This window comes from Pinus tabuliformis, chromosome 4_1 (genome assembly GCF_031772625.1).
Source record: "Pinus tabuliformis cultivar Carrire ecotype Pingquan chromosome 4_1, CPIR1, whole genome shotgun sequence".
NCBI classification, from domain to species: domain Eukaryota; kingdom Viridiplantae; phylum Streptophyta; class Pinopsida; order Pinales; family Pinaceae; genus Pinus; species Pinus tabuliformis.
The window spans coordinates 153010804-153022358 of record NC_142303.1 but is presented as its reverse complement, the minus strand read 5'-3'; the positions used below and the strand labels follow the sequence as shown (position 1 = coordinate 153022358).

General features: G+C 38.1%; 1 pseudogene; it reads right to left on the bottom strand.

Moving 5' to 3' along the window:
• Positions 1–2558: 2558 nt before the first annotated feature.
• LOC149174654 (protein EXORDIUM-like 3 pseudogene) lies at positions 2559–11094 on the bottom strand (annotated as a pseudogene).
• Positions 11095–11555: the final 461 nt, after the last annotated feature.

Below are 11555 nucleotides of genomic sequence, written 5' to 3'. Positions count from 1 at the left end.
CAATAGATGTTACATACGAAATTGGAGTTTTAGGTACGAAATTTGTCCAGAATTGTATGTCTCCTGTCTCCTGGATGAGAAATATGATTTCCTCAGGGTGCCTTTTGACACTTCCCTCTGTAGTTTTTTTTTTGACTTCCTCTATTTCTTTCAATTTTTCTAGCATGTTTTATAGTACATATCGGAATGTCTTTCTAGTTCCCAACCTTTCAACAGTTGTGACTTGCCAGTCTAACATTGGAATGGACACAATAATTTTTCTAGCATGTTTTATATTACATATCGGAATGTCTTTCTGGTTCCCAGCCTTTCAACAACTGTGACTTGCCAATCTAACATTGGAATGGACACAATAATTGCATAACAGTTTTTTATTATGTCGTTGCAAGCATGACAACTCTTCACTATTTTGATCATTTTATAAGGTTCCATGGTAATAATGAGAACTACAATGGAAAACATCTTGCCAATGTAGCATTGTATATAGTTTTATTGTCCTCCATATCATTTGATATAATGTTTGTTTCAGGAAAATACCTAGCTTATTTCATCCATATTTGTGTGCAAGGCAACAATATATTAAAATAACGAGCTTCTCATTTGAAATGAAATGAAAATTGGAGCTGGCACCTCTTCCAACTTATTAAGTGAATGGTTCGTTTAAAGCCCATTCTAATTTGAAATGAAAATCGAAGTTGGCACCTCTTCCAACTTATTATGTAAATGGCTTGTTTGGAACCCATAGATGAGTAAAAACATGGATTGATAATTAATTTGTATTTCAAATCATGAAGATGAAAGCAGTATAACTAATATTGTAACTATTATTGTAGAACAGGGTGATGAGAAAGAAATGAAATGCATGAGCTTCTAATTTAAAATAACATTTGGTGTTGGTACATCTTCCAACTTGAGGAGAGGCTACTATTATGTGGATGGTTTGTTGAGAATCTTCCAATAGCTAGGGCACCTCCTCATAGAGAGGGTAGATAGAGTTGGAGCTGGCCTCCTCATAGAGAGGGTAGAGAGAGTTGGAGTTGGCTTCTTCCAGCTGAAAGAGAGGGTATTATGTGAATTGTTTGTTTAAAATTTTCCAACTTAAAGAGGATATTAAGTGAATGGTTATTTTGGAATCAAGTTTATGGTGGATGGCATCATAAATAGGCACAAGGTAAAACCAAAGACAAAGGTATATTCTCAAGTTGTAGGTGTTGATTATTTAGATTTTACTTGGATTATTAATACATTGTAAACACATTGCAATAGTAAATAGTAAATACATCACAAAATCAAAGCTAGAACCAAAACAAGTGTTTCTAAGCATTGGCTTTTGCAATCAAGTGTTTATGAGAATTAGCTAGGCTAGAGCCAAAAACAAGTGTTTCTGAGCATTAACTTTTGCAAATCAAATGCTTCTGAAAATTAGCTTTTGCATAAATGACAGACATGGAGGTGGATATGAAGGCGGTCTTCAAAGAATTCAAGCCCATGAATTTGAAAGTAAATTGGAGCCAAAAAAAAAAGAATTTTACACCAGTTTTGTAATCCAAAGAACCTCGTAGTAAATTTTATTACAATCCAAAGAATCTAGTAGTAAATGTTCTTACAAAAGTTTTGCATGTCATTAACTGATATAAAACACACTCCATTGATACAAAACCTACTCTACGTTGTTGCTTCATGTTTCTGTAAAACCTACTTTATTGCTGTTGCTCATGTTTCTGTAACAGACATTTACTAATGCAATGTGTTTCAGTCATTCATGGAATATTATTAAACAAGCATTTCATTTAACGTTATTACATAGAAATTTCATGGACTTGGAAAGCCTTTAGTGCTATAATCTAGAATTTTGGGTGCTCTAGGAAACGAGAAGACAACAAACTTCATTGCCTCTCAGATATTTCAAAATCAGAAAAATAATCAGAAAATCAAATGGAGATCTTAAGGATTCAATACATTTAGCCATTTAGATCTTATATGCCAAACATCTATCCATTGTATCTACTAAAGATTTATGCAGATGTTGAGGGGCTTAAAACACCATTCAAAACAACAAATGCCATTTCTAAATTTTACAAGATGTATTCAAGTGAACCCTGACCAGTGAAAAAGATGCAACATTGACATCATTCTAGAAGCTTAGTCACCATAAATGGAAATTCTAGTAAACTTTGATGTGCATATAGAATTACTCCTCTACTTAATCAAAATAGATCTTAAAAATTCAGCAGACACGAATGCTCTATGCTCGAGATATCTCTGAATAGTCTAAATAGATAAAGTTGTGTAGACAAATGCTCTTTGTTCAAGATTTCTCTGAATAGTCTAAATAGATAAAGTTGTATAGACACACACAAGCACACAGAATGGGATGACTGTTAAAAGAACAGTCACTACATACTGTCAAGAAAAAAAAATTGGATTAGAGTGTCCAGTGTTCCAGAACACTTTGCTGCATTATTATTCACAATAATCCCCACGAGAAAAACCCCCGAGTTTGACCATAACACTAGCAAACCCATTTTCTACTGACAATAGCACTAGAGCACCTTTAGCTATCCAGTGAATTGCACTAAATACTTCCTCCTAATGCCATTTACATTGTAATTAGCCCCAAATTTGTCTATTAAGACTTGTCTAGTGTAAGATCCACCACCTCTAATCCCATAAATACCTTCACAGAGATCTACAATCTCAGTAGGAGAAGTAGGATCCTCACCAGCATACTAGGCATTGATAAGGGGATTCAACGAAAGCTCAGCCAATTCATGGGAAATCACACTTATCATCCCATCGATACCAACATCCCCATTAGGTGCCTTGAATGCCTTCATTCCAGTCATGTAACTTGGCACTGCAAAAGGATAAGCACAGACTTTCGGGCACTATTTTCCAGAATGCCCAACCCATGCATAAGGAAGTGTGTATCCTACAATGGATGGGAATGTAAAATAATGAAATCCACAGACTTCTCTGCAGAAGTCCTGGACAACAACATCACTAGAAGTGAGGAGGAGGTAAAGACCATTCTTGGGATCAATGGGAAGGGGACTACTCTTGGGGATGGAATTATAGAGCCTAATCAATACTACCATGGGAGTGATAATCATCATGCTGACTACTAATCACTATGTTTATGCTAATATTGGCACCAGTCTTATCAGTATATAGTTGCATTGCTTGCAACCATTGACCCATAGAAGGTCTCTTTGTATTATTAGAGATAGATAGCATAAATTCATTGATAACCCTCTTCTCCTTCTTACTCCACCTGCCATACCAAATTGTATGGACATTGATAGAAGAAGTCAGCATAGGCCCCATGTGGTACTTCATAGTCACATATGGTGAGGACCCTTCATTCTTCTTCGAAGTCCCAAACTACAAATTTGCCTTATTGGGTTGTTGTCCCAGTCCCAAAGAAGTAGCATTTGATTGAAATTTTGAGGCCATGGCCTCCATGCTTCAATTGGGGATAATACTATGAACAAAAACAAAGCCACACATGCAAACACACCCATATTCTCTCTGGAACAACACACATAGCAACAATGCAATGGATACAACGCAATGAGATTCAATGGTTTATTCTCCATGAAATGCATGCACGGGAAATATATGTACCCTGCTCTTTATCTATATACAACAACATCCAAGTTCCTCCTTTTACTTATTTATTTTATTTCTTTATTCATCTTAAATATGTTCCAAGCAATTATCAGTTGTGGATGTCATGTTTGTTGTTGCATAGATAACTAACACGTATATATGAAAACACTTTGAAGCAATTGCTTGATTTCATATTGATAGTAGTAGATTTCTGATGGGAGCATGTGTGTTGCTACCTTACAAACCCTGACTGTACATTTGGAGACTCCAAACTGGAACACTTACTCTGAAACATGACCGAAAAATCCTCTAGAAAGGCTCTCTCAACATAACACTCTTTGTTGTACTAGGAAAATATCTCCAAACTTTGCAGACAATTTGCATAGTTCCCCATACTCGAGATGGAAATTTTGCACAAACTTTCCAACAGTAGCGACAATCATGCTAAAATCATGTCTCAAAATAATTCCAACTATGTTTTTCTGGGCACAGGGATATTGTGTGGAGACTAGAGAGTCCAAGTGTTTGTCACAATAGACAAAAGATTAGCCTTAGTGAGTACTGGAAGTTCATGCTTCTCATGTCACGACATGTCTCCCAATTGTTAAATACAATAGCCCTGATGAACAACATATTACTGGTGTCCGATCTATGGACATAAACAAAAATTTGAATCACTTGTGTATATTCTCTGCACTTTTGTTCCATATTGACAAATGAATATTTCTGAAATGGATTATTCATAGTGTTCATGCCTAGAAGAGTTCATGTTGATGAACAAACAGACCAGAATGTTCTCTGAACCCCATATCCATCTAAAATCCATATGTATCATGTTGTAGATCATATCTTGTGTTCAAAATCACAAGAGTTACTCTCATGACATATTAGAGATAATGGGCCTATTTAAAGCCAATGTCACAGTAATCTTTTAAAACATAATTAAGTCTAAATCTTAAACTAATTATAATAATTGTGCTACCAATTTCACCCTATAGTTAGAAACAGAGCACAAGAGGAATTAGAGGTTAACTCTGACCTATTACCTGACAACTAGAAACAGAGCACAAAAAGAATTAGAGGTTAACTTTGATATATTACCTAATAGCTAGAAACAAAGCACAAGAGGACTTAGAGTTAAGGTTAACTCTAACCTATTGAAGGAATCAGAGTGGCCCAGTGAAAGCGAGGATTGAAGACCTAGAATTGATCAGACTACCTGTAAATCTAAAGCAAGATTTGAAGAGCCATGAGAGAGGATTTATTAAAATCCGCAACAAATTATTTCCAACAGTCATTACAGGTAACAAAATTTTTGCAAGGATATAAATTTATCATAGAAGTAGAGAGTTCAAGAAAGTTTTCAAGGGTTGAGAAAAACCCTCATTTCGCATCATGTACTCTGGGTTTAAAAGTAGAGAGTTCGAGATATCTGTCAAGGGTTGAAAAATATTGATATTTGTCTTTCATAAAATTACTATTGTAATTATTTTAAAAAACATCTTGTTGTTAGCTTGATAGTTAGCACAATTTGTTGGACAAGGAAACCTTTTGTTCCCCTTTACATACAACTGAGCCCTCTTCATATTGTTCTTTTATAGCTTCACTTCTTTTGGAGTAACAATTTGATACTAATTTGCAAATGATTCATGGTATTTTACAAATGTTGCAATTAGAGGCATTACTTGGCCAAACTAGTTCCTTGTTGGTGCAACTCGAGATAACTCCTTTACTCATGCTTGATACTTTTTCGTTATTTCACATTCTCACCTCAGATTTTAGTGATTCAAAAGCATTTTCCTTTTCAGTGATAGTTTCTACAACCAACATTACGTACCATACCACTTTATTTCTTTCTTATCCTACATTGCAACAAAAATTGATTCTCTTCACTTATTTTTTCAAATATTTCCTTAATGAAATTTGCATTTCGTTTATCCATACCATTTTTTTCCTTACATTCATATTCATATTGTGCAAACCTTCTACAATAATGACATTGGACATTGCATTTGTCATACCTCTGAGAAAATCTCCCAAGTGACTTGCCACTATGTCTTCCTCTTCCATGTGATTCTAAAAGGCTAATCTATCCTCCTTCACTGCTCTACTATTTAAAAAAGTCCTCACATCTTGTTGTTAGCTTCATAGTTAGCACACTTTGTTGGACAAGGAATCCTTCTGTTCCCCTTTGCATACAACTGACCCCTTTTCATATTGTTATTTTATAACTTCACTTCTTTTGGAGGAACAATTTGTTGCTACTTTGCAAATGATTCATGGTATTTTACAAATGTTGCAATTAGAGGCATTACTTGGCCAAACTGGTTTAGTCATTTTCCTTGTCATATTTAAATACCACTTACCTAACACAAATATGTTTTGACCTGGCAGGATATCTTGTGTTGTTCCCTGCCGAGAGGTACAAGTCTTTGGCTTTTCCTCTTTATTGCATTGCTTTTTTACATGTTGACAGGTATGCATGTACACTTTTCCTATCCTTAGGAAATTAGTTTAACATTGTTTTTTTCCCTATTGTGGAAGTTTTTCCTTTATGGTTGTTATCTCTTATTATGTTACACTATTTATGGTTGCTATCTAACTGGTGTTACATGCTGTCTGGAAACACATCTTATTCCCTTCTTTGTACCCTCTTTTCCTTCTCACTTTTTTTCCCAAAATGCCACATGCTCTTTTATTTTTAATATAGTCGGAAATTTTCTCTCGCATAAAACAACCTAGCCTATTTTTTTTACTACTTTTATTTGCTTGCATCCATAGATCCATTTCATCTAAAAAGTTGCAAGGTCGCTTGAATAGGGTGCAAAATTGTAATTTCCATCAGTCCAGAAAGACACTTTGCTTTACACACAAAAACCATAATCAAAACAATGCTTCCTACTTTTCCTTGCTACTGCCAAACCTCTTTGTTTGAACAAGCCCTCAATGTTTGCTAGGTATCTCATTCAAATTGCCTACCCCTTCCTCTCTTCCTTCCAAAATTGTCCTTCACTCAACAAATAACAATATCATGGTGGGTGTTGTTTTCTTCTTGCTTTGCTTTCTTACCCGTGAAACATTTAACTTTGCCACATGAAAATTGCACAAATCATAAGGACAATAGTCTAGCTATCTATTTGTTTCTTGTAGCACACTTGTTCTTGCTTGTTCTTCCTTCCCCCTCATGTTTTTTTATCTTCCACACTTTTCCCTTCAATTTCTATTGTTGCTTCATCTCATTTTAGATAAACTCTTTAACCTTTTCCTTTCTTTTTACTACACAAATTTTTCTTCACTTTTGTACACTTACAATTGATATTCGCTTGCAACACCTTTCTTTCGACAACAAAGTCGTATCACCATGGAACCAACCTTGACTACCAATGCACTTTCATTGTTGTTCGCTGGCTCTACCGAGATGCAACCAATCCTCCAGGTCGTTGTTGTCGAAGAAATATGCCCTGCTAGGATGTCAACCCCTCACTACCGTGTCTCCCTTTTTGATGGTGTTCACAACCATGTGGTCTTGCTTCCTTCTTCACATGATGCACTTGCAAAAACTGGAGACTTGAAAATAGGCTCTATCGTGCTCTTACAAAAATGCTCATGCACATATGCACATCATACTATGTATGTTGCGCACCGGGAATCCTGCCCAATCCTCCCTGGATTTCCTCTCCTTTTATGTCTGCTTTAGAATCTATTTTCTTTTATCGTGTTTTACTTCCCCTCTACACTCACATATGCTCTTTCTTGCAGGTCGCTTTCTGTCCTCGAACTTGAAATACTCCACCGTGTGGCAACTTTGATCGGTGAGCCAACCCTCTTATTATCTCCACTGAACAAATGCTCCATGCACCCTCATCCTCATCCATAGGCTCTTCCCTTTCATCAACTGGCCCCCATTGAAAGCGAATCTACCAACTTCACAAATTTGCTTGCTTCATCTGTAGCAAATCTCCTTTTTAAGTAACTTACCCCAACCCGTAAATTTTGGTCCATCCAAGGTAGAGTTCTCGCAAAAACACCCCTTCAGGCATACACCAATGCACACGGCTTTGGGAAATCCTTTGGGTTTGACCTCGTTGATCATGATGACGACGAAATCCATGTATCCGCATTCAATGACTTGGCACTCCATGCTCTCATTTAGCTTGGCCAAATCTACACAGTTTCGAATGGCTCCATAAAGGTCCCAAACCCTGCATACAACTATCTCAACTGCCCTTTCGAAATCCTCCTCTTCTCCACATCAATTGTATCTCACCTTTTAGATGGTGATCAAATAATACCTTCCCATACCTTCCATTTTGTGCCAATAAGTTCAATCAAACTTGCGCCTCTCGACTCATTTGTTGATGTTATCGATGTCGTTAGATCGACTTCTCCTACCTTGATCATTCGCAGACGTGATGCTTCTGAAACGCCCAGACAAACTATTTCCCTGCATGACAAGTCTGGTAGCAACATCGATGTCACCTTGTGGGGAGAACACTGCCATATCGAAGGACGTGCGCTCTTCGAACTCTGCATGGAACATACCATCCTAGTCTTTGCAATCAAACGGGGTTGGGTTGTTGAGTTCAATGGATGAACTATCAGAACTATCCCGATGAATTACCTTCTTATAGATCCAGATATCTCTAAAACACACCAACACAAGCAATGGTTTTAAGAAGAAGGCGTCAAATCTTCCTCGTCGTCACTCAGCTGGAAATACACCAGCACACCCAACAGGCCCATGCAAACAAAAATAATTTCTACCATTCTTGCAATGCCCCACATCGAAACGTTTGCATGGGTTGCCCTTGTGCTATTGTTACAATAATTGACTTGGATGACTTCTACTTCCTCACATGCCCCCTTACTGTTGATGGGCTGCAATGAATGAAAAAAGTTGTTCAGCAACCTGATAAGACATGACATTGTTCAAAATGTGAAGGCACCTTCCTCGAATGTGACTATCGCTATGTGCTCCGACTTGAATTGCATGACCACACTGGCCAACTCAAAAATGTGGTTGCTTTAGACGATGCCGCCCATGGCCTTTTTGGCATATCTACAAAGGACCTTTGCCTCCTTTCAAGCGAGCCAAGTGTTATCAGAGACATATCCAATGGGGTCACGTCATGTTGATTCCTCTTCACGCTAGTTGTCAAAACAAACACTTTCAATGACATTGAACATCTCCAACCAACCCTCATGCACTCTGAAGAAATCCCTTACGCCTTCGCGTCTGCTCTCCTCCTACAAGACCTTCAACCCACTCCTCCCCCTCAAAAAAAAATTTCCCGCCGCCTATAAACCTTTCTCCCCTCTCCCTCGATATTCCCCATCTCTTGCTCTATACACCCTTGCCCTTTAACACTTTTCTTCCCATACTCTCCCCCCCCACCACCTTCTCCATTGATGCCCATCCTTCACCTTGTAAACAATTTCCCTATTATGCCCCTCCCTTTCTCAATTTCCAACTCCTTTCCCACCCTTCACTCTCATTAATCCCCACTTGCCCTTTTGCACCTTGTTGAACCCTCTTGTCTACAATTCGAACTTTACTTTTTCTAGACCTCATCTTCAACAATGCTTCAGCCTTTTGTACTGCTTTCTCGTTACTATATGCACCCTCTCTCAAGTGTATTGGTTCTCATGAACAAATGGGCAACCACTTTTTTTTTCTTACGTGCATACATTCCCATTTTCTCCCTTGTAATGTCTCTTATATATACATGGCCATTTGCTCACTTGCTTTTCATGATCCTTGTTCATCATGTAAGCTTCTTTGCAACACACACACATTATTCAAATGCACATATGAATATGATATGCTATATATGAAAAAGAATACATACCTAATGCTTCTAATTATGGTCACATGCATAAATGGGATTCCTTTATTCTAGGCCAAATATGCATTATGTGGTTGCGTTTACAATTACTAATAATCATTTGAACATCCCAGGATGGATTACTTTACTTTGAACAAGTCTAACAACCAAACAAAACAAATATCATTTGCACCCGTCTTCATACTGCACCTTCAATTCGCATTCATCACGTTACATAATGCATACACTTTCCCTAAAAGCAACACTCACACCATATATATGCTACTATAAAACAAATACACACAAAAAAAACAAACAAACACGACTTTAAACAAGCAGGAAGAAAAAAAAAAAAAAACTTGTCATGCATGCTTTACTTGCCTTTGCTCCTACTTCACTTACACCTTTGATGTTGAGACAACTTTTCTTGTTTGAAACAACTATGCAACCCACCCCAGCGAATAGTGCACAAAAGGAACAATGAAGACACCACTACACACTTAAAAAGGATAGAATAAATGCACGTTGTCATCTTCTCTACAACAATCGTCAATCCAGCTTCCCTCTCAAACCAACCCAAATCGAATGCCTCTTCCTTCCCAGGTTCATCTCCATCCCCTAGCATCCACCCAAAGTCTTCCACTTTCCCTTCCATGTCCACTCACTTCCCAATCAATTCCAACTGATGCCCTTTCATCACCTCCCACTTTCCATGTGTAGTCATCCCCAATGAGGCTTCCTCTTCAATTCCAACTAATGCCCTTTTGTCACCTCCCACTTTCCATGTGCAGTCATCCCCCCATGTGGCTTCCTCTTCAACTACTCAACAATTCCCCAACAACCATCTCCATCATGCACATCGTCGCTTTCGTGAAATAATTGATGCACTTAGCCCCATACAAGTTTGCTCCACTTGTCGTGAAGCTTACCCATCAATGAAAACAAAAAAAAGAAATGCCAACGTTGTTTGTTCCCGTTGTGCCTCTGAGTGAACTATCCATCGCTTCTCCTCCTCAAACAACATGGACCCAGGAAACCAACCCCATGTCCTTACTTGCCTAACTCAAGTTGAAGAGATGCTCATTGCCCATGTCAACCTCGTTCTTCAAGTAACACATGCACGTGGAGGGAAATTCAAATATTTTGGCCATACTATTAGCTTCCCTCAAGATATAACTAACATTGTCACCTCCCTTCCTCACATACTCTCAGAAATAGACATCCTTGTTATAAATAAAACCAAAAATTACCACATATGCTATGAATTCTTTGTCAGCAGATCACGTCTTCTCATGACTTTTCATTTTAAGTTAGCCAACGAACCATACTACAAATATGTACAACTTAACCCGCTTGAACTTTCCTCTTTACCTGATTCCCCTTCAGACGTTTCTGGTATGTTACATTGTCTCTCCCCCAATTCCCTTGGATCCTAAGAAGCCCTCTCTAAAAATATTGACCATGAAGTTCTCCACCCAAAACCATCTTACCTTCAATCATCCTCCTGTGTTGCAACTCTACCAAATTCTCATACAAAAATTGATGAGATACTTGCCTACATAGAATCCTCCAATTCCACACCCACCCATTCATTTAAATGACCCATCATTGACCTTTCTCCAATCAACGAATACAACACAGAGGGCCTCTTCTCCATGGCCTTCCCCACCCTCTTCCCCACCGGAGCTACCATGATTAACCAACCAAGAATTGCAAAAGTTGATATGCAAGAATATGCTTTGCATCTAATGCGCTTCCATGACAATCGTTTTGGCCAACATCCTAGGTTTCGATATTACCTATACAACCTGTTGTAGTGGCTACAACCACCCTCCAAAATTTTTCCTTAGCCTGTTTTGGAGCCTCCCTACCAACCTTCACAGTAGCTTGCCTTGCTTCGTCAAGTCCTTAAGCTTCAGTGTCTTTCTTGCTCAAGGGAAACTGTTGATCACAATTTGATCTTTTCCCTTCACAAGTTTCTCACCCGGACTTGGTCCAGCTGTAGGCTGAGCAGCTTCCCAATGAAATTTGCGCATTTCTGGAGGGAAACCAGCCTTCCCTCCAGGAATTGTGCAATTCCCTCTAACAGCCTGTTGGGCTCCAGGATTGCGCAATCCT